This window comes from Acomys russatus, chromosome 3, assembly GCF_903995435.1.
Source record: "Acomys russatus chromosome 3, mAcoRus1.1, whole genome shotgun sequence".
Taxonomy (NCBI): Eukaryota; Metazoa; Chordata; class Mammalia; order Rodentia; family Muridae; genus Acomys; species Acomys russatus.
This window is the reverse complement of record NC_067139.1, coordinates 15967442-15990871: the sequence shown is the minus strand read 5'-3', so window position 1 is coordinate 15990871 and position 23430 is coordinate 15967442. Positions and strand designations below refer to the sequence as shown.

The window sequence follows — 23430 nt, the reverse complement described above, 5'->3', positions numbered from 1 at the left end:
ACCTCTGAAATCAGACGTGCTGCTGGCTTGTGTCAACTTGTCACAAACCTTGACATTTTGGGGGAAATGGGATCTTATTGGGGAAATGCTTTCATAAGAGTGGCCCGTGGCATTTTCTTAATTAGTGATTTATGTGCCCATTGTGGGTACTACCATGCCTGGGAAGGTGCCAAAAAGTACCTTTGAGAAGTCTCTTCCTGCATTGCCTTTGCACTGGGAGAGTAAGCAAAGGCCTCCCTGGGCTTTAACTTGTTCAGCTCTGGTATTTGAGTACTTGTACTGAAGGCCTGAGACCTAGACTTGTGTCTCGTGTCTTATTACCACCAACTTTGATTGATCCGTCTCCATAGTTTGTGACGTATCATGGCATCATTTATGCTAGGGGTTGAATGGGAGTCCTTAACACTGCTTATGTTTTCTTTGTTTGAACTTCCCTGCTATGGCTTGCCTCCTGTTTGTCTCCAAAGGTTCACATGCTGGTGGCTTAGTTTTCACTGGACCACGGCTGATCACTGGAAAAACATTAACAGATGTGGTCAAATAGTGGTTAGTGGATGGCAGGGTGAGGGACACAACTCTCAGAGAATATTAATGCCCATGTTGTGGTAGTAGCTTAGGTACCTCAGAAGCAAAAATCTCTGTGTTTCACATACCCACCTGTCTGCCATGTGCTGCCGAGTGGATCTTTGCCAGATTCCACCAGTGTGCCCCTTTGGACTTTTCAGCCACTAGAATCATAAACCATATAAACCTACTTTGTTCTGTACTTAATCTGGGGTGTTGCATTGTTAGACACTTTGTTATTGTTGTTTTGTTTTGTTTTACAGAGGTTATTTAAGCCCATTTTTGTTGCTGCTTTTCAGACAGAAGGAGAGATGTGAGCCAGTTTTGTGGATCCCAGGAAACGTTCCTCCATACACTTAAACAGGAACTGTGGTACTTCTGTCTTCCTGTCTCAGCCCTCCTCCTAGACTAACTGGCCTGGCCATTTTCTGCCTTTCAGGTCATTGTTTCATTATATGTTGTCTTTTATGGTGGCAACCCCTCTCTAATCTGCTAGCTAAAAGGCAGTGGGCTCTAGGAAGTTAGGAGACCTTCCCACGTCACTTTTCCAGAGAGAAGTCTAAAGGACAATGAGAAGAAGATGGGTGCTTGAGAGGTCTACCACACAGTGTCAGGAATACAGTTAGATATTGGAGGATGAGAGGAGTCTAGCCTTCTGCCCCCTCCACCCTAAGCTGATGTCACCTCTATGGGCCTTTGAGCTCCTCACTTGTGAAACAAATAAGAGCCATTGGATGCTTTCTGAGTTTACTTTCAGCACAAATATTATGATGATGTAGACTGAGGAAGAGATGGGCTTGATGTGTGTGGGCAGAACTGAAATGGGCATTTGAGTCTTTGGACCATGGCCTTTTGGAGGTCTATTAGAAGCAAAGAGAGGCAGGACTGGAGGGAGTGGCTTGGTGGTAGAGCAATTGCCTAGCATGCACATAGCTCTGAGTTTAACTCCTGGAACCACAAAAGAAAGTGGAGATATGAATTAGGGAAGAGGGGAAGGTGTCAGACAAAGACACCTACTTGGACTGCTCAATTGATAAAAAAAAAAATTCAATTTTCCCTGCATTTCAATGTGAGGTGGGGAGTGGGTCTGGCTTGTTCACAACTGTACAGAATGCTCTTAGTGTATAATTATGGAATAAAGCAGAGGATAAGTGAAATCACAAGGGCTACCATTGTGCCTGCTATTCAGGTCCCTACCAGTCCATTTGATGACTTGCCTGCCTATTTTAGGCCTCCTTGTGCAGCTGGTAAGGTTTTCAGCCAGGGTATGTGTGTACGGCAGAAGCAACAGTGATCTATCTGTTCAAAGCTTGGCCTCTGTCTTAGTTAGGGTTTCTATTGCTATAATAAAACACCATGATCACAAGCAACTTGGGGAGTAAAGGATTAATTTCACTTCTTCCACATTGCAGTCCATCATCCAAAGAAGTCAGGGCAGGAACCTGGATGCAGGAGCTGATGCAGAGTCTGTGGAAGGTTGGTGCTTACTGGCTTGCTCTCCATGGTGTGCTCAGCCTGCTTTCTTCTTCTTCTTCTTCTTCTTTTTTTTTTTTTTTTTTTTTTTTTTTTTTGGTTTTTCGAGACAGGGTTTCTCTGTGTAGCATTGGCTGTCCTGGACTTGCTTTGTAGACCAGGCTGGCCTCGAACTCACAGCAATCCGCCTGCCTCTGCCTCCCAAGTGCTGGGATTAAAGGCATGCGCCACCACGCCCGGCTTCAGCCTGCTTTCTTATACCACCCAGGATCACCTGCTGGGTCCCGCCACCTCAATCATCAAACAAGAAAATGTCCCAGAGACAGTCTAATAGGCCAATCTATGAAGGCATTTTCTCAATTAGAATTTCTTCTTTTCATATGACTGTGACGTGTCCAGTTGACAAAAAGCTAACCAGCATAGCACCAGAGTCAGACAGATGTGGACTGTCCCCAGAATGGCTCTGGGTTTTGGCTTCAGTACTTGTAAATGGATTAAAGATGCAGTCACCTGGTATTTTTATGAGTGGCTTTCAGAAACAATCCATGAAAAGTGAGTGTCACTGACAAAGCTCATGGAAGAAATATGTAGTGTGGGTATGCCCTAAACTGTAGCAGTGCGCCACCACCACTGCCGTAGTTTTATGACTTGGTACCTCATCTAGGAAAGAATGTTATCTTAGTCAGTGTTCTATTGCTGTGAAGAGACACCATGACCAAGGCAACTCTTATGAAGGAAAGGATTTAATTGAGGCTCGCTTACAGTTTCAGAGGTTTGGTCCATTAGCATCATGGCAGGAAGCATAGCAACACACAGGCAGACATGGTGTTGGAGAGGTAGCTGAGATTTCTACATCTGGATCTGTGGGCAGCAGGAAAAAGAAGAGAATCACAGGGGATGGCTTGGGCTTTTGAAACCTCAAAGCCCATGCTTAGAAACACACTTCCTTCAACAAGGCCATGCCTACTTCAACAAATACTGCTACTCTATAAGCATTCAAATATATGAGCATATGGGGGCCATTCTTACTCAATCCACCCCAGATGCCGCTTCAGAAAAATAGATTTATAGCATCAGATGATGGGCCAGCAGGTGCAGGGCTGTAAATTTATTTATTAATGAGACAGGGGGAAAGAGGGAAGCAGAGAAAAGAGAAAGTGGAGACTGACATCTATTCTTAGCATGATGACATGCCATTTCAAAGGCTCTTCTGTGAAGTCCTGAAAAAGAAGCCCCTACAATACCCCCACGTTTCCACACATACAATGTAGGTGGAGGTTTGCTAGCTTGGTATGAGCCACAGTGTTCATCCTTCGGAGCTCTGGATCCAGGAAATGCAGGGCAGGCATCTCAAAGATGCTTGTGAACTGTTGCCTCCAGCATTTGGAGGAACCAAGAAGGATGTATAAGGCACATGGTCCAGGCCCTGACACACGCCATTGCCTCTCTACAGTGGCTACCACAGTGGGGTACAGTGTCTCCAATATGGGGTAGATTTCCAGGAAGGAATCCATACTGAGCTCGCCTTCCCTCTTGAAAAATCAGTTCCAAAGAGAGACTGAGTTTGAGCCATCTCCTCTCTTAGAGATGACAAGGCATTCCTGACACGTTTCCTTGCTCCCACTCTGCTTCTTTTGTTGTATCCTGCTTCTTTTTCTAGAATGTTCTTTGTCAACTTTCATCATTTGTATAGTAAAAATAAGACACAGGATGAGATGTTTATCTGGCTTTCTCCTGTCCTCAGAGGTGGGGAGAAGCTGCTCACTGCTCACTGTTTTCACGAGGGAGGAAAATGCGTTCCTGTGAGCTACAGGACAAGAAGATAACTCACATGATGCTTGCATGTAGGTTTTAAAAACTAGGAAAGGCTTTGGATGTTTTCACCATAATGACATAATAAATGTTTGAGGGTTCAAACATAAACTCTAAGTATATTTCAGAACACGACGTGGTGCCCTGTAAGTATGAGCAATTCTGTGTGTCGGTTAAATACTGGCTACTTTGATTTACTTTTTAAGAGGATGTCATCAGAGGAGCAGGGAGGAGAAATGGGTAACACATGAGAGGAAGAAAATAAAATAATGATTGTTGGATGTGTTTGCTTGTTTTAAACGACTTCAATAATTTGGTCACAAGTGAGGGATAAATTCTTCTGCCTCTAAAACGCTCAGTGGCTTCTACAGAAACTAGCCAACAGCCGACAGCACTCAGACTGCAAGTCTCAGCGTGTCTCCTGCATCAGAACAGCCAGCTGGCATTGCTCTTCGCAATCGCTATTAAGTTGCACCCATTAGAGGGTTTCGGAGCAGAAGAAGCAGGTTGTCTTGCTTTGGCCTGATAATCGCAACAGTGGGACTTTTGTTTGTTTTTGGTTTGTTTGTTTGTTTGGCGAGACTGGGTTTTTACTTTACTGTAACTGACCCCAAGAAATTGAGGCATCTTTTTCAATAATGAAAAACAAACAAACAAACAACAACAACAACAACAAAAAGACAGACAGACAAAACCCTCCCTTCTGTTGGTGCCTCCTGCACTGATCACAGCCTCAAAATTCTATTCTGCACCAATGCCTGCCTTGCAAAGGCTCAGAGATTGCTGCAGGTTGGGTTGGGCTCATTCTCAGTTACTCCTCCCTTTGGCTCATTTATTGCACCAATCCTTGGGTCAGAGCTTTGATGAGCATTTTAATACCATGAAGTTTCAATATAATTGAGATGCATTTTAGTGACCAGTTGTTGTTTTCCAGTTTTCAGTATGGCCAGCTATTCAAATGTTGGCATATATTTTTTTCAAAAGGTATTACTGTGCCAGTCCTGGCTTTATGTCAACCTCACACAAGCTAGAGTCATTTACTAGAATGAAGCATTAATTGAGAAAAAACAAAAACAAAAAACAAAAAACAAACACCTTCATAAGATCTGGCTGCAGGTCACCCTGTGGGGCATTTTCTTAATTAGTGATTGATGTGGGAGGGCTCAGCCATTGTAGGTAGGGCCACCCTGGGCTGATGGACTCTGGTTTCTATCAGAAAGCAGGCTGAGCAAGCCAGTAAGCAGCACCCTTCCATGATCTGTGTATCAGCTCTGTCCTCAGGCTCCTGCTGTATTTGAGTTCCTGTTCTGACTTCCTTCAGAGATGAGGAAGTGTAATCCAAATGAGCCCTTTTCTTCTCAAGTGCTTTGGTTGTGGTGTTTTATCAGAGCAATAGAAACCCTAACTAAGAGTGTCTATTGATCTACTAATTTCAGTTTAATTACATTCTCTCATATTACCTAGCTTGCACACCATGGTATTCATTTAATAACATAGTGTTTTGAAAAGAGACAATGTATTTATTGCATACGAAATAAGCATAAAGTTGTTATGTTAATAAGTTATAACTCAAGGAGGTTAATATCAGAATTAGAAGAAAAATGTCACCATCCAACTTAAATAAGATGCTATTTTTGCTTCTGAAGATTACTCCAAGAAGTTGGTGTTCATTAGGAATCTCAGACACTGTTCATGATACCTGGTGTCTAAAACACATGTTTAGAGCAATTATACATACATGATAAAGAATATCTGAAATATCTAGCAATTTTTGTTTTATGACCCTTCAAAGTGACAGTTCAGTAGTGTAAAGAGAAAAAGACTGGCAAAAGTTGTAAGCAGCACAACTGTGCTGGAGAAAGGGGTATAGCTCTAGGGTGGGCTTCAAGATGCTTTAAATGAAACATTAAGGTGTAATGTGGCTTGGACAATTTTATGTAAAAAACAACAACAACAACAAAAAAAAACCCCACCACATCAGGACAACTTTAGTTAATTGAATTGTATTGAAAACTATGGATAAAATTTCCATGACCTATGGAAGTGTAACCCATTCTATTTGTGGTACAACTTACCTTGGAGATGGAGTTTACAAAGATAAGGCAGTTCTTGGTCTATGTTGGAAATACTATGACCGTTTTTTCCTCTTAGGGAAAATAGGAACTGTCTCGTGCTGTGACTGGGGAGAAATACTGACATCATTTTATTAGTGGCAGAGCATCTCTCACCTGAAAGTCTGAAATTCAAGATTATCTTCACTCTGAAATTTTTTGAGCCAGACATGACATCACATGTGGAAAATTCCACTCCTGACCTCATGTGATGGATTATGTAGGCCCACTAGAAATATTGCATGAGATTGACTTGAAGCTGTGCGTGTGTAAAGCATGGATGAAGTAATGAACTGCATTTTTAGATTTGAGTCTAATGCCCAAACAGTTAAAAAAGAAATCTTGAAACTCAAAACATCTCTGGTACCCAGCAGTCTTTTTAGTTAAGGACCACTCTGCCAGTGTGCAATGGGTACAGGTGATGATTGTGTGTTGCCTTGCACAGTGTTTTCTTGTGACTTCCATTTCTACTTCCTGTTCAATGAGACCTTCTAACACTCGGCTCTCCTCTTCCCTCCAAGTCCTGGTTCTGTGTCAAGTAGAGGTCAAGCCCTGCTCCTTTGTGGTGTTCCCAGTGTCTGGGCAATGGATAATGGCTGCAGGCTTCCCGGCCAGCATAGATAGGCTGAAGAGATTGTGCTACCTCCATCCTTTCTCCAACAGGATCTGAGAACTGGTCTCAGCTTGGCTCAGTACAGCAGGAGAGCTATTGGCAGGCCACTGCCTCTGCCAGCCAAGCAAGAGAAGCTGCCACCATGCTGGGAGTGGACATGGAGTCCTAGGCTCGATTTCCTTTGGAACAAACTGGTGGCATGGGCCTCTTCTTCCTTTTCAAGCCAGTTTTATGGAGGGACTCTCAACTTCCCTGACTTTAGCTGCTTAAGTTAACCAAGAATTCTGTTCTCAATCCCCCCCCCCTTTTTTTTTTTACCCCAGGTGAACTTCCCTTGTACTTTACAGGACGATATCAAGATTTCCTTTAACACAGCAGAATAAGAGTGTTCAAATCCTCATCTCCAGATGCAACTATTACTCAGGGCAAACCTTTCCAACTTCAACCTTCTGGAAGATGGCTGCCTCTCCCTCCCTCTCTGCAGACAGCTCATTCTTCCATGGTCCAACAGGCACTGCTGGAGAGGCTGTGGTTGCACTAAATATGGATACCTCCAAGGAAGGTTTCTAGTGCTGCAAACCCAAGGCCAGGGTCATTTTTGTTTTTGTTTTTTTTTTTCAAGAAGCAAGTGAGGAAAGGTCTGGCTAGATTTTTTTTTTTTTTTTTTTTTTTTTTGAGACAGGTTTTTTCTGTATAGGAGACTTGGCTGTCCTGGACTTACTCTGTAGACCAGGCTGGCCTCAAACTCATAGAGGTCTGCCTGCCTCTGCCTCCCCAAGTGCTGGGATTAAAGGTATGCCCATGTTGGCTGGAAATTTTATATGTAACATAGGAAGTGGAGAACAGCCTGAATCAGCTCAGTGAGTCTGCTATCTGTTCAGGGTTAATGGAACTATGCTAAAGAGACTAAGGTGCCTCAGCCTATAGGGCCTGCACATGGGTAGGAGGAGTGTGACCTGGCAGATAGTAGTTATGACAATGGCTGACCTTTGCATGTGATCCCTACCACTCCCCCCCCCCCCAGCACTAGTTCATCAGCAAGAAGAGGGAGCCTGGGTGAAACATCACATGGACTTCCCAGGTATTCTCAGTTGCTAAGCTACGAGACACATGGGCAACTCCTAGAAACCAGCTTTCGGGGAGATCCCACTAGCTACAGTATGACCCACACAGATTATCACAGATTAGTCTAAAGAACCCAGTAAATAAATACAAAACCAGCACAGCAAGACCAGTAATAGCCATTCTCTCAAGGAGCAGAAGTTGAATCCAGACTCCTCATGCTATAGTGGGCAAAATTAGTGACATTCAACAAAATGAGAAGAATATAAAGGGATAATCAACCAATACCCATATTTAGGAAAAGGCAAACTACTGGCTTGTCATTCACCTATGTTGATTAATGCACGAGCCTTGAAATTCTAAGTCTTCTCAATTCTCTAGTCCTAGAAATGGCCAGTGAAAGTCTGGTGTCCTCTCATTTGCGTGAATAGAGTCCATAAGCCCATGACTTGTAATACTATACATGGTCCCTCAGCGTCCTCTTATACCTCCCTTCTGGATGACCAGACAAACAACCGAGGATTAGGTGTGCAATAGCTCAGCTGCTGAGGGAAAGGAGCACAATACAGTGAAAGGATGGGTGATAAGGTCTTGCCTGGATCTGAGGAGATTGCCCAGCCAGTTATGAAAGCTTATGGAAGCTACATAAGATAAAGGCCTGCACTGAGTCAGTAGAAGTCTCAGACTAGTCTTCAAGATGGTGGAGGTGAGCGGGCTTTCATGCAAATAGCTGGAAGACATAGTGACAATGTGCTGTGTGGCTCCCAGAATGAGACTCAGTCACCATAGACAAAAGCAATGTCCCAGAGGGAGGGCATCACCCTCACTAAGAGACTTCACCTACCCTCCCCCAAACAAACTTATGACCATTTGCTTGGGCAACTGCTTCTGTGGAAAGGCGAATCTTCCTCACTCTTGGGGAACATTGGGACCAAGCCTTGAATTGGTGAAGGTAAGATGACAGTAGAAGAGCCATCAGCACATTCAAGCTAGAGTGGGGTCTCATGGGAAAGAGAGGGAAAGAAGTCCTGGCTCTGGTCTGCTCTGACTCCCAGTAGGGTCCAGAGAACATAACACTTATTTCTTTGGTTACAAGGATGTGAAAGGGGTTAGCAGTGCATGTTGGAATAACCTTGCAGTTTTCCCTCTGCCCCTAGTCTAAGATACAATGGAAAACCACTGGAAAGCATCTGGAATGACCTTCAGAAAAGGAACTGCTAGGTAACCTTGCCTCCCTGAAGATTTATATTAGGACCACATGAACTGTGCAGGGGTGGTGAAGGCCATCATAGTCCCTGCTTAGTTCACAGTCTGGCACTCCCACGTGAGCTAGATCTTGGCAGGCATCAGGGGACCACTTCAGACTCAATTAAGTAATAGCTGCAACTGAAATCTTACATCTTGGCCAAAGCCTGTGGCCTCGGGCTTATTGCATGTATTCAACGTTTTGGACAATGGCACATTTATATGCAGCAGACAGTAGTCTCATTCATAGCTGCCTTAATTTCTTCAGTGTCGTCATAGACCAGCTCCAAAGGACCTGAGACAGCTAGATGCCCACAGCATGCCACACTGGTCCACTACATTGATAAGAGCATGTTCGAACACCAGGTTATCAGGAAGTGGCAAGCATGCTGAGGGCCAGTGTATCATCATATGCTCCAGAAGGTGGGAGATAAACCCTACAGGGATTTGGGCATGCACCAGCTTGGTTTCAATCAGAGGAGCAGAAACACTACTATGAATGGCATACAGTGACAGAGGAAATAGCTCTATAGTCGGGGCCAAGCTCTTTTGTACCTGTTGTAGCTCTGAATCCAGCAGAGAAGATGGATATGAAGTAAAGGAGAAGGCCAGAGTGGAGGCTATCCGGACAAACTACAGCCTCCTAGAGATACTGGGGATTCCCCAGTGATTCCATGGGTCTCTTGAATCTGCTATTACTTCCAACTACCTTGGTGTGAGTGACTTGAAGGATCCATTCTCTGAAGAGCTGCACGTTTCACATAGCTCTAGAATCAGCAAAATGAGTGTGGACGTGGAACAGGGATGTGAGGAGGAAGCAAGTTGAGCCCTCAGGTTAGTGCGGAGTATGAAGAGCCATGGATGCTTTGTGCAGTGCTAATGCTGTGGCTACTTGGGCCTGGAAGAACTCATGGAACCAGAGGGAAAAGTCAGTGGCAAAGCATACTGTGTGGAGTGAGGGTGAGCCCCAACAGAATGAAAACTTGTGCCCTAGGGCCCTAGGACAGTAGAGAAGTCCAGATTGTCTGTAACAGGAGCTCATGTCCTTGGAAAAAAACAACTCCTGGGGGCATTCATCATTGTCTGTCCTCACAAAGCCAAGAATTATGTGGCCCAATCTGCCCACTATATAGAGAGGAAGCCCTGTACTGAAAGCCTTGAAAGATAGTGGTTGTGACCAATTGACAAATCTGGGTAGCTATACATTGTCCAAAAGTTAATATATAGAACACACTACCATTAGTATAGTAAGCAACCATGCTTGACACTGCAGACATCCCTCCCAAGGCTGAAAGGATGGTCCACAATGGGTGAGCCAAGTTCCTTCCTTGCCTCCACATCCTCCTGGCTATACACATCCGGCCAGTGGTGTGACTCCTATAACTAGAAAGCTTAGGGAAATGGTGAAGACAGCATGGCATCTGTTGGCAGCTACCAGAGCCAGATCCACTGAACAATCACATAACCTTGGACACGTCTTTTACTTACCACACACACAGGAACAGCGGTGGCAACCCAGAGAGTCAGGGACTGTACTGTCACTGATGACAGTACTCAGGTACCCACAGCCTTCTGGGCATCATCCCTGTTCTCGGGTAGTAGAGACTGGCAGTGAGCAAACAGACAAACTCTTGGCTCTGTTTAGACTCTAGAAAATGAGTGAAACAAGTCAGAAAAACAGAGATGGCTCTGGGTATTTTCAGTGAGCTGGCTCCAGGACCTCATGTACACTCAAGTCCAAGGCCAAGTGCTCAGGCCCTTCATGGTGTGATGCTGCAGAGGACCTGATCCATCTTCCAAACATACCAAATCACGTCCAGATGACCTACGGTTTCTAACTCAACACCAGTGTCTGCCAATCGACATGAGCAGGTTGGTATAAATTGTGTATCCTATAGAGAACACTGTGCAATGGGTGAGGTAATTTTAGAAACAGTGGCCTGAGATGGTAACTAAAAGGAAGGACTGAAAAGAAAAAGGAAAAAAAAAAAAACAGCAAAGCAACAAAGGAGTCACTGTACACAAAGCGCAAAGTCACAGTGCAGGCCAGAGGCATGCAGGAGGGAGGGTGAGGAGGCAGAAGGTTGAAAGACCATGAGGAGGGAGAGGGGGGTGGGTTGGGGAGACTAGGATTAAAGGAAAAGTGTCATAGGAAATGCATAGTGTACCCCAACACGCAAAAGACTCCAGTCTGCGACTATTCCAGTTACCTTTTAGTCCTTGGGGTTCCTAGACGCTAGTGGGTACCCAAACTTTTAAGCAGTATTGAGCCGTTGGCATCCTGTATCCTATCCTGTGTCTACAAGGCTATGATAGAGTTTCACTTCTAATTCAGAAGAGATGAACAAAATCTATTAAAGTAAGATTATACTGTGATAAAAACTAAGATTCATGAGTTGTTTATTTCTGTAACTTAATATCTTACACTGGTGGCGACACAAATGATGGAAATTGTGGGTGAGAGAAGATTGCCGCGTTGGAGAGAGTAAGCTGGATGAAGTGAGAATACGGCTGAAGGGTTCCTGCTACAGAGTTAGTCTACCAGATTCCCCGTTTTCTGTGACCCATACCCTGCAGAGGTGCATGGCCCATGGCGGGCTCCTTGGGTCAGACACAGCTCAGCAGGTCAAACCATTGATTGGCCTTGGCTTGGGGTCTCTACGCCCAGCCTCCTCCTATCCTCCTCCTCCCACCAGGAGAATGAACAAAGGCCAGAGGCTCTTGGCTCCCTGTGCCAAAGCACTTAGAGGAAATGATCTGAACCAGTATTTGTAGAAGGTCTGTAGCGCTGTGTGTGTCGTTGCCCACCTTAACATTTCCCCACATCTGTCCCTAGAATGTTGGCACCCAGCCACGCATGCTGCAGAGGCCAGTTTCTTTGAGAGAGTCAGTTGGATAGAAGAGACAGAAACTTCTTAGAGATGTATTTGCATGACGGTGGCTGGTCTTTGGGACTCTGCAGTGATCCTTTGTGTGGCCTGGTATCTCTGGCCCTTAGGCCTGTCACATTAATGTGACTGTAGACTGTAAATGTGGGGAGCCATGCTAAATTCTGCTATGTTAGAAATCCTGTGCTTAGGCTGCATGCTGTGACGTTCGAGTTGTTGAGTTGTTGACCTTTGCTGAAGGAGATCTTGTGTTCTAGGTTGTCTTTGGGTTATTTAACTTTGAAAGAAATAGGGAAGCTCTTGCAGGGAACCACCAAGAGGATTAAGGAGGTTCCTACAGGTTGCTATTCAGGCCATGTATTCTTGCCTGGGGGCTAGGGAGAGTGGGATTAGAATAGATCCTATTGACCTTGCTATATATAGTCTTACTCCTCCCCATTAAAGAGAGGTGGCTTGCACTATGTGAGCCAGAGGTCCTGCTCTGAAAGCCCTGTGCATAGCAGAGCTCCATGTCTCTCCCATGCAGTATGCCACTGCTGTGGGCCACTCTGCCCCATGCTCAGGAGCTGATGACCAACGCAAAATGAACTCCGTACTTGCTTGGTTTTTGTTTGTTTGCTTGCTTGCTTTGTTTTATGCATTTTTGTTTGGTGTTTTGTTTGTGTGTGTTTTTGTTTGTTTGTTTGTTTGTTTTGGTCTTACTGAGTATTTTGTTTCTTTTCTTATTTTTGTTGGTTGGTTTTGGTTTTTGTTTTGAGACAGAGAGACAGAATGTGAAGTTGTGTGGATAAAGAAACAGAAAGGATCTGGGAAAAATTGGGCATGGACAAATATGATCAAACATATTGTATGGAAAAAACAAATTATGAAATATTGTTCCAAGGGAAAACTATAGCACTGGGGAATGCTGAAAGAGCCTGTGGTGGTTGATAAAGATTGTTAACTTGACAGGATGGAGTCAGCTGGGACAAGGCTCTGGGCTTGTGGAGAGTGATCTAGACTGAGTTAGTGGATGGGTATGCATTCGAGGAACAGTCTGGATTAGGTTAATTGAAGGGCAAAGACTCGTCTTAACTATGAGTGGCTCCATTCCACGGGCTAGGGTCCTGGACTGAATGAAAGAGCAAGCAAGCCCAACCTGAGCATCATTTCTTGATTCCCTCTACTTCCTGACTGCAGACACATTGTGACAAGTTTCCTCAAGCTCCTGCTCCCGTGACCTCTCTGCAGTGATAAGACCGTACCCTTGAACTCCAAGCCAACAGAATTCCTTCTTTCTTTGTAAGTTGTTTTTGTCAGGTGGTTTGGTCATAGCAGTAAGACACATAACTGATAAGGGTATTAATCTGTCAGTGACGAGGTAAGTCTCTGTAACAGCAGAACATAAAGGGTAGCTCTCCCATCTGATAAGCTGGGTCAGGGGGCGGGGCTAGGAGTTGCTTCCACCTGTAGCCCCAGAGCTGGTGAGCTGGGCCAGGCCTGACCTTCCCACATGCTTTCACTGGAACTGGTTCTAGGAACTGACATGACTTTTGAATCCTTCTTGATCAAAAATAAAATACCTTTCAGCTCAGGGCAAATAGCTTCACAATGAACTGGATTAAATGATGGAGCACAGAGGGTTCGTGGGAGGAGGGTGGAGCTGGGCTGAAAGGGAGACGCTCAGCAAAGGCCTTCTGAAACGTCGAGTGTGGTACGTGAGCAGTTACGTGTGCATGTATGTTGGGTATGACCAAGGCTGTGTGGAGGTGGAGATTTGTCAGTTTATGTGGTAGGTAGCATCTGAACTTACTCCTTAACTGTAATGTGAAACTATGAGAACTGAGTGTGAGATTATATTGAATGGGTGGATTCTTTGAGATGCTGTGCATATGTGGTGTGTGTGTGTGTGTGTGTGTGTACGATTATTCTCTTTCAGCTTAAGCTTCTGACCATGAGGATTTTGCTTTTAGGTCCTATACTACTATGCCCCATAAGAAGGAAAGAATTGAAAAATAAGTAAATAAAAAGGAGAATCCATGAAATCTTTTGAACTGAAATCCAGAACGAAGAGTCCATCCATGTTTTAGATGAAGTGAGGAACATCCCATTTCTGTTTCTCTTAATCTACAAGCCAAACAGATGTGTGTGTGTGTGTGTGTGTATGTGTCTAAATGTGTGTGTGTGTGCCTGAATGTGTGTGTGTCTGTGTGTATGTTTGTGTGCTTGTCTGTCTGTCTGAAAGAAAAATCAATACAGATGGTTAGCAGTGAGCTACCAGACAGGGCCATCTGAGCATGAGAAACACTCAGATCTTGGAGCCATGAGTCTCTCAACGGAAGCAGCTCAGTCCTGGAGAAATGACAGTGCCCAATTCTTCATGCTGAAGCTGTGCTTCCCCACCCTGAGAATTTGTAGGAAACATCTGTGTGTGTGTGTGTGTGTGTGTGTGTGTGTGTGTGTGTGCATGTGCGAATGTGCGTAGATGTGTTAGTACTGGTATCATGAATGCAACTTCAGCAGTGATAAGAATAGTAATGTTTCTATTAAGTATTTTAATGCTAAAAATTGTGAACATTTTGTCGATAACCCCTTCACTGATTCATCCTCAGGTCTCCCAGCAAACAGTTATTTATTTGATTTTTGCATAATTTAGGCAACAGAGACACAAATGAATAAGACACGACCATGCCAGAATAGTCCTTACAGCTCCTTCCCTAAACATGTTTCTTCCCTGTCCTAGATTTAGGGGATGTGGCAGGAAAAGGGCAGGTGAAAGTGACTGTATAGACCCTAGATCCTGGCTGGGAATTCAAAACACTAGAGAGTGAATGAAGTGCTACAAGGAAAAATCCCTTCTTAAGGAAGGAGTCTTGGAGAGAATGACAGGAGCCAGAGGAAGGCCTCAATCCACACACAGTCAGACCCCAAGAAGGAGGTGAGAGGTTCTCTCAGGGAGACATATGGCATATGAGGAGAAGAAGCTATCCTGGTGGCTGGAGTACAGAAAGGAAAGTTCTAGAGGGGGCATAGGGTGAGGGTAGTAGAGTATTGGAGACCAGATTTTGTCACCAGTGACAGGCATTATGGGCCTAAAATCTTAACTACTCGAGGAAGCTGACGGCAGAGCAGGAGGACCACAGGTAAGGTCTTGAAGTTGACTAGCAAAGTAAGTTGAATATCAGGTAGGCAACATAGTAAGACCCCGTTTCTAAAGGAAACCATGAAAGAATGAAAAGGTTTGGCGTGTAGCTCACTGGTTTTGTGCTTGCTTAGAACCCCAGCTTCTATCCCCAGCACAGTGTCAGGGGGATGTTGAGGGGCTGGGATTTGGAGGAGGCATATGTTTTGAGGCCACTGGGACAAAGCCCATAAAAGAACACCCCTGACTCTGCTATCCCTAGAGCTTGTTTTGGTTGGGTTTCAGGCTACAACTTGATGTGGAATCACTCTCAAAGGAAAGGAACCTCCTTCTCAGGAATCAGTGAGTTCTTCTGGCCTAACAGTAGGAATTGGCCGTGGATATGGGGATGTAGAAGGAAGGAGTACTGTTTTGTGTTCATTGCAGTTGGGCTGGCTGCAAGGGTGTTGGTTAGTGGACAGCCTCGATTGTCTACTAAGTTATAAATCTCCACATTGCTGACGTTCACTGTTTCCCGACATGTCCCTGTCCTAAACAGTATGACACTGATTGCTAGCGTGTGCTGAGTCATGCAGGAGCTGCGTCTTCAGATGCTAAATGGACCCAGTCCTGCATTCTGTGGAAACAGAGGTGGTCTACGTGGACTTGTGAGTGTGCCTCAAAGAACAGCCACAGAATGGCTTACATCATGTACCGCTATAATAGAATTACGTGAGTGCACTGAGCCTTTCTCTTAATCTGGCCACTGTACCATATTATCCAATAAGCTCAAAGGACAATAAATTCCAGACACAAATAAGGAAGTGTCATACCACTTAGAGGCACTCACAGCACTAGAAAGGGAAGCTGCTTAAATCCAGCTCTGACTACATTTGCCAGAGGCCCCAAGCACACTGGAGAGTTTTCACTGTGACTCATGGGTGGGCTCTGGGAGCCCCCAGAATGTGTGTATGGGTTCTCCAAAGCCTTATGCCTGCACTCTTTCACTGTCCCCTATAAGGAGTACACATGAACTGTGTGACTATACAAATGAAGATTGTGCCTTTTCATAATATCTGTTGTCCCTGCCAGCTGCTAATTACCAAATAACCACAGCAGCTACAGAGACCAGGACCTGGTAAACACATCATATGATTTCCCTTGGAGCGGAATTGAGAAGGCCTTGGCCTAGTTCCATTCCTGCCAAGGTTCCCCAATAGCCTCTTCCACAGGCCGAATGACTTAGATCAAATGTTCTGCAGGTTCCAGTCAGTTGCCACTCATCACAAATAGAGAGTAGACTAGAGTTTGTGGATCAGGGCAAGGGGAGGGGCCTACATAAAGAATGAGTCTGGTATTAACGAAAAACTGGGGACGTGAAGCCAAATGGCAGCCTGAACTCGGAAGGCAGCAGATGGGAACAGGCAGAATGGCAGGACAGGGAAGGGTGGCAGCTTAATGTGGGTTTTCTAAGATGATCTGTGGGAACTGGATATAACAGCACCTTTTTTTTTTTTTTAATGCAGCTTTTGAGCTATTTAGGTGCAAAAGAAAACAAGAGATGTCTGTACACCAGGAAATAGGACAAAAGAAAGATGTTGTGGTTTGGATTTGAGTGTCTCTCAAAAGCCTGTGTGTTAAAGACATTGTCCCCAAGACAGTGCTATTGGGAAGTGATGCAGAGGTTAGGAGGTGGGTCCTTGGGGCAGGTCACGGGGGGAGCATCCTGAGGGGACTTTGGGACTCAGCTGCCTTCCTCTTCTCTCCTCTGGCTGATGAGTGAGTGACATTGTTCTAGCACCTGCCTCCACTATGGACAGGAACCACTGTGAGCTGAGACAGACCTTTTGTCTTTATACATTAATTATCCCAGGTATTTTGATATATTGACAGAAAGCTAACACAAATATGGTTTTGCTTTTCTCTTTTTCTCTCTCGTGATTGAAAAGGCCATTGATCAGTTCAGTGCAGATGAGAGGTCTGAAGAGTAGGTCCTGCCCCTGTATTTTCTGTGAAACTTACTCACTGTGCCCAAAGCTTAATGAAGAAATCACTCTCAACCTCATTCATGATAAATAATATATGAATTCACTGAGAACATTGTATTGGTCAGGGTTCTCTAGAGAAAAAATAGACTGAATACACACACATGCATGGACATATATGTGTGCATATGTATACACATATGTATGTATATGCGTATACACACATATACAACATACACATAAAACAAATCAGCTTATGTTGAAATAGTAATAGTAGTTATCTCGAACCAGAAAGGCTCAGACCCTACTAGTTGCTTAGTTCAGGGGACTAAGTGCCTTGGCAGCTGCAGTCATCACACAGTGGCTGCCTCACTCTGGAGAGGCCTCTGGTTGCTCAGGCCACTCTTGTGGGTGCCTCGGGAGCCTCAATCTTAGTTAAAATCTGCAAGGTTTCCTAGAAAGCCAGCAGTCTTTGGTCCATGATGGAAGCCTGGATATGCTGGCTCTGATCTCTGTAAAGGAATCAGCAGCAGCAACAGGTTAAAAGTGGAAACATGAAACCAGTTTAATTTTATCAGATACATGACAAAATAAGTATGAAAAAATAAGATTGGAAATAGTGCTGTTTTTTTTGTTGTTTGTTTGTTTTGTTTTGTTTTTTAGGTAGCCTCATGCAGCCCAGGCTTGCCTTGTTCTCACTCTGTAGGGAAATGAAATGACCTCGGACTTGTGATCTTCCTGCCTCTACCTCCTATGTGCTGGAGCTCCAGGTGGGTACCACCATGTCTGGTTTATGTGGTACTAGAAGTCAAACCCAGAGCTGTCTACCAGCCAAGCCATATTCTCAGCCCTTCCAAAGATGGTTTATTTCTCCCTTTTCATTTTTTTTTAAAGATTTCCTAATTGAATACTATGAATTTTATGTCTGTCCCATCCTTCTCTTTCTGTGTCTTTCCATCTCCTTTTCAAATTCATGTCCTCTCTATAATTATTATTAGGATATAGTTTAGCAGTAGTTCTCAACCTTCCTAATGCTACAATGCTTTAACACAGCTCCTCATGTTGTGTGACCCACAACCATAAAATTATTTCATTGCAACTTCATAACTGTAATTATGCTACTGTTATGAATTATAATGTAGCTATCTGATATGTGATCCCTATGGGGGTCATGACCCACAGGTTGAGGACCACGGTATTATAAGATTTCTAAAAACAGAATTATATACAATATATAGAATATCCTCTCCATATAATCTGAATCTAGTTAGGGCTGCCCTTCTGCACATGGGTGTACAGGGCTGACCACTTGGGCATGGGCAGCCTAGGAGGGAGCTCCTCCATGAAGAAAACTGCCTGTCTATTTGAGCCTGAAGAGCAGGGGCTGTGTTACAGATTTCCCATTTGGGGGATGGGTATTCCAGTCACTCATTCTCTGTATTTTGACCAGTTATGGTTCTCTGTAACAACCTCTGTCTGCTGCAAACAGGAGTTCCTCTGCTGAGGGGCTGCATTTATTGTAGGGTTTACAGGTGGGTAGGACTGCTGGTGCGTTTTCTTCCCAGGAGATTTGCACAGCAGCTGTGACACTAGGAGAGCTAGTTATCCATCTGGGAGGAGACTTTGAGGTTAGCACCAGCCTGATTTTTCCAAGTCAGGTGACTGAAGTGTGTGCTTGTTAGCAATGGGGTCTTACCCTCAAGTTCTGACAGCCAACCAAAAGCCATGGCCATAGCTTGTGATGTTAACAGCAAAGAGCAAAGTGTGCTGGTTGGCAAGGAGAGACCATAGAGTGCATGTCTGCATGCATTTTTCATTTACATAAAAACTCAGAGAATGCAAAAAATGATAGGAGTTGTCATCTGTGCATTAGAGCTGGGATAAGGAGTAAAGCAAAGAGAAAATAGGCTGAGGAGGAATTCGAGTCTCACAGTGGGAGTTTTTTAGAGTTTGGATTTTGAAACAGGGAAACATAGTACCTGTATGAAAAAGAAATGCAAAAATTAAGATACAGGCTCCAGGTTCAGCTTTCTGGGTTCGAGTCCAGCATGTACCATGTACAAGATGTGTGACCTAGGGTGACTTATGCTTCCTGTATTCATTTCATGGGGTGTTTTCATTCCCTCATTGTAGAAGGGAATGGTAACAAGATTCCCCAAGCCATGATTCTGTGATGAAGGAGGGCCGTACTGGCAAGGTGCAGGATGCCTGGGACGCAGGAAGCACATAGTCCACACTTCCTGTGACAGTTCTCACCACGTGCTTCACAGGAAGAGCAGGCAGTGTGAGAGGAGAGCCCTCTGCAAAGACTGTCAGGGCTGAAAAGACCTTCGGCATGTTTGTTTACAAATCAGAATTAACCTTGCTCTTGAGAACCGAACTTGAACAAGGACAGGTCAGGACAGGTATGCAGAAGTTTGCACCCCTAACTACAACTACACTGCTTGAGACAAGGCAAACAGTTCAGGCACCCAACAGACTTCAGTACCTGGACGACCCAGAAGTGGCTTGAGAAGCAATAACAATGTTTTGTTTTCCTGCTTCACTGTGTCATCTTAATTGTAGATCATGTCCGCGCTGCCCTGTTTACTTTGATCAGGCTGTTCCATCCAGATGCACGAGTTAGCGCTTTATGGGATTGTCAGCAAATACAATGGTAAAAATGAGACCAAATCTGGGAAGAAACCTTGAGCCGTCTCCAAACCTCTGAGAGGCCTCCCGCCTACAGATGGTAGAGAGGGTCAGGAGTGGCAGGGACACAAAGCTGAGCCAGGGTCCCGTGCTGTGCTGCAGACTCGGGAGACCTAAGCCCTGGGAGATGTCCTGAGGAGACAGCAGAGAGGGACAGCTGGTGACAGCAGTGGGGAACTTTAGCCACAAGGAATGCATAGGATGTGAGAGGCTGGGGAGAAAAGGCTGGTGAAGTTTCACCCCGGGCAATCTGTTTGGAGCGTGATCGCAGTGACGGACAGTGGCATGGATGAGGCACGCTGTTTCCATAGTCTCTGTGAGGCCGAACTCCGTCTGTTAAATGGGCCACTGGTTCAGCTTGCAGGGAAGCTTGGAGTTAGAAAGGACCTCAGCTGGAACGGAGCACAGTTCACAGCAGGCAAGCTGTCAGAGGTAGCAGTCTTGGTGACTAGCCACTCCAGGAAAAGCTCCCTGGGGACAGGAAGTTTTTTTTTTTTTTTTTTTTTTTTTTTAATCCACTGTTTTACCCCAGGTTCCTGGAATAAAGACATTGAATGAGTTTTCAAATATGTGGCTAAGAACACAGCACATGTTAGAGATTTCTGGTCAGTTTGTCTCCCAGTTACATGGTGAAGTGACTACACAGGAACACATGGTTGCATGTGTGCTATTGGGCACAGGAATCGGGAGTCAGGCAAAGCTGGCCCAGGGAACTTGTCTGTAAGAAGCCTGAAGGGCTGACCCTGCTTTTAAGCGTATGAGAGATTCAGGAAGAGCCCATCTGTAGTCACTTTTTGATAATGCGGACAGTCAGCTTTGAGGGAAAGAAGACATGGCAGGAGGCAGGAGGCGGCAAGATTTGGTTCCTCAGCATGAGAGGTCATGGATCTTAGGCTTTGGAACTGGTGCTGTGTGGGATTTAGGGACCTGGGCTTGGATGTCATCCTACCGCTTCCTGTAGAAGACAGAAGCGTGGAGAACTGATCCTCTGTGGGCAGTCTGCATAGTTTACACTGAGGTGTTAAAGTTGCCTAACAAGCCGAAATGCCCCTGCCTCAGCTCCTCAGTGCTCCTAACTCCTGTCATAGCGTGGCGAGACGCTAGCGTGGCTGGTGGCCTGAAGCTCGTCTCTGTGATTGCACAGTGCTGCTGAAGCACTCTGTGAGCTCAGGTTGGGGGGAGGTGACCCTGAGTTCACTCTTGAATAAACTTCAGAGAAAAGAGAGGCCAAAGGGCAAAGAAGTTGCCACTCTGGCTTTCAAAAATACTTTCCAGGAAAGCTCTCTAGTTCCAGGAATCTGTAGATAACAGCAAACATCTTCCCCTGCCAGCTCTGCTAAGCACTGAGGAAAAGGCTACAAAAGGACATTTTTGATGCAGATTTGGGGTTGAAAAAAAAAATGTTGCAAGGGGTGGGGACTGGGAATGGAGAGGGAGTGAGGGGCTGCCAGGTGACCTTTGGATGTGGGCCCAGTTGGGGATTAAAGCTTGCTGTGGTAGGCACTGAGATCTGTGGGTGCTACTTTTAGCCATCACAGCAAAGAAAAAGCCATCTCAGTAAGCAAGCCAAAGAGAGCTTTTGTCCTCCAGCAGAGAAGCCTCATGCCAACACATGGCTGACACATTCTGGACTTGCAGCTTCCTGACAGAAGAATGGTCATCACTGTGGAGGCAGATTAAGCAAACACAGAAAGGCTGGAATCATGCACTGTGAATCACAGGTTGTAGCAGTCTGAGTGAAAATGGCCCCCAGAGGCTCACAGGGAGGTGGGACTACTTGAAAGGATTAGGACAGGTAGTCTTGTTGTAACAGGTGTGACCTTGTTGGAGGCAGCGTGTCACTGAGAGTGGGTTTTGAGGTTTCAAAAGCCCAAGCCAGGACCAGAGACTTCTTTCTCCCTGCTGCCTGCGGATCCAGATGTAGACCTCTCAGCTCCTCTGGCACCACACCTGTCTGTGTGCCACCATGCTTCCTGCCATGATGATAATGGATGAAACCTCTGAAACTGTAAGCCAGCCCCTAGTAGGTGCTTTTCTTTATAAGAGTTCCTGTGGTGATGGTGTCTCTTCAGAGCAATAGAAACTGACTAAGACAAAGGCTAACTGTAAGCCAATGAGGTATTTGTTGGAATAAAACAAAATCCCCGTGCTCACAGGCTGCAGGGGTGAAATAGCTAGTATCATCCTGCTAAATGAGCACAGCATCAAACTGCTTTCTAAGTTTGTATTTCTATATCCAGAGATTAGTGCAGCTCTTGGACCTCATCAGACGACCCAGTCACAAATGAGTCATATACAGCACACCTCAAGGCTCAGGACCCACTTGTGATTAAGATAGAGACCCACAATGGTCAGGATGCAGAGAAGACATGTCTGCGGTGTGTTCTGCCATAAGTAAGACATCTGTGTCACACCCTTTCCCCAGGCCCCAAATACCATTGTGCAAGGGGAATGGAGGCAGGTTGTAAGAGCCAGAGGTCAGGGTGGACTGCATCAAACCCATGTCCGGACATGACAGGACCACTGTACTCATAAACTCACAGTGGCTGTGGCTGCCTGCGCAAGACCTGCACAAGGTCTAGCCAATTCAAATTCTAGCCTGGAGTGAGGAAGTGAGAAGAAGTCTGCAAGCCCCAACCCCTAAGTAAGGAGCTATGAATAATGGATGCTTCTTGGGTCCAGGGCAGTCGATTTTCTTTAAGGGTATGGTCCTGGTGGGTCAACAGTCGGGTGGATGGTTCCACATTAAGCAGTATATGAACACCATGAATAGGAGTCCGTGGAATAGTAAAAACAAAAAACAGAGGACCCAAAATTGGGGTGGGGTGGGAAGGTAAACTTGGATTTGAGAGGAGTAAGGGGAGAAATGTTGCGGGGTGAATATGCCCAAAATGTATTGCATGAAATTATCAAAGGATGAATAAAAATAAGAAAAGAACACTTTCCCACGCACATGTAAATAAATTATTTTAAAAGGAAAAGCAGTTTTCAAATACTGAGGAAACACAAAACCCTGAGTAAATATCCCTATGACATTGTCTGTGTAACCTAAGGCTAAGGCCGGCAGGCTTACGGAAGAAACTGAAGCCAGCCGGTCCCTGTTAGTTCTAATACCCTCCCTGAGGACAGGAGGTTGGAGGGGTTGTTTACTAAGCACCCCCACAGAGGGTGGAAACGGCTCATACTAGAATGCCGCTTTTTAGAGGAACTGGTACCCGAGGGTCAAGCTTTTGTCCAGTTCCCTTTCACGGCCACTTCATATGGTTTGGAAGACGGCAGTGTCACAGCCGTAACAGCTCCCACTTCTGCTTGACACGTCACCAGAGATCACGTGCCCTGGTGCTGTAGAATGTGACAGTGTCAGAGATACACACTCCAAACCCACAGCGATTTGTGTTATTTAGGAGATCTCAGTAAAGGAAATTCAAATGCCCCAGGGCAAATGAATTCTGCTTCTGTATTGGTGAGATTGCCTTTCACATAGCTCTTCCTTGGTGTTATGTGACAGCGAGGGACAGGGACAGACTGTGTGTGGCCTAGCATGGAGCACAGCCGTGAGAAGCAGGGCTGAAAGTTTTAGATCACAATGTAGTCATTTCTAAGCTGTTGCATGTCCCGTTTAATGAGTTGCCTCCTGTGAACCGTATACACCACACACTTTAGGAACACACCCACACCAACAACAGCCCAGTCACCGATCTCACACATAGCAAAGCATGGTTATCACTGCTGCCTTGCAAGCCTGGCTTGCTGAAACTTCCCAAGAAGTTGGAAATCAATTCCAGGAATGAAGCCCTCGCCCATGATGGCATGAACATAACCCTGCAGTGCCTCTAGGATCTTTATTTCAGTTTGACTTTATCTTAGGCAGGCACGGGAGGTCCAG

The 23430-nt window shown here is 45.2% G+C and overlaps 1 pseudogene; it reads right to left on the bottom strand.

The window, feature by feature from the left end:
• LOC127186959 (60 kDa heat shock protein, mitochondrial-like) overlaps nucleotides 1–19190 on the bottom strand; it is a 173659-nt pseudogene extending 154469 nt beyond the window's left edge.
• Nucleotides 19191–23430: the final 4240 nt, after the last annotated feature.